The sequence below is a fragment of the Wasmannia auropunctata genome, unplaced genomic scaffold (assembly GCF_000956235.1).
Source record: "Wasmannia auropunctata unplaced genomic scaffold, wasmannia.A_1.0 LD335974.1, whole genome shotgun sequence".
Classification (NCBI taxonomy): Eukaryota; Metazoa; Arthropoda; class Insecta; order Hymenoptera; family Formicidae; genus Wasmannia; species Wasmannia auropunctata.
The window spans coordinates 288,458-289,075 of NW_012026916.1; the positions used below are offsets into that span (position 1 = coordinate 288,458).

At 43.2% G+C, this 618-nt stretch overlaps 1 protein-coding gene across 1 annotated transcript in view; it reads right to left on the reverse strand.

Moving 5' to 3' along the window:
* The window catches only part of LOC105454841 (hydroxyacid oxidase 1-like), a 6,577-nt gene that overhangs the window by 4,464 nt on the left and 1,495 nt on the right, over positions 1 to 618 (reverse strand). The window lies entirely within an intron of this gene.

A 618-nucleotide genomic window follows, 5' to 3' on the forward strand; every position in this document is an offset into this window, starting at 1 on the left:
CCCTCAGTTGCCAATTAACGGCAATCGCAGTATCACCGAGTGGCAATTCGAGCGCGCGAGAGACGACGAAGACGTCTCAATAAGCACACGGATTATTGTTTAGCGGTCTTATGTAATAGCAATACGTAATTTTGTAAACGACACATTTCCGCTTGCTCGCAACTACGGAAGAGTATTCGCTAGAATATTTTTTTACCGTGTCCCCTTCTCTCTCTGTCCCTCTTGGATTTTCTTATTTCGTTTTATGTCATATTATTGTATGTCTGTTATTTTCTCTTCTGCTCTTTATTATTCTTCTTTGCTTATACAAAGAAAAGAGTGTTTTCTTTGTATGTTCTCATGTCCACGACTAGAAATCAGTCCGAAATCTCGAACGGAGAAAGAATTGACCAATCGCATCATTTGACCGAATTTGTTACGGTAGATCAATTCTCTTCTCTCTCTCTTTCTCTTTCTCGGAAGACGAGATGCGCAGCGAATCATGCATTATGTATAATACGGACATACACCCGGGTACCGAACGCCTAGGTATATTTCCTCGACGCAAGTAACGCGCAGCGCAGCGTCGGTACCTGTATTTATAGAGGTACGCAAATTGGCTGCAACCGCCGCGCGTCG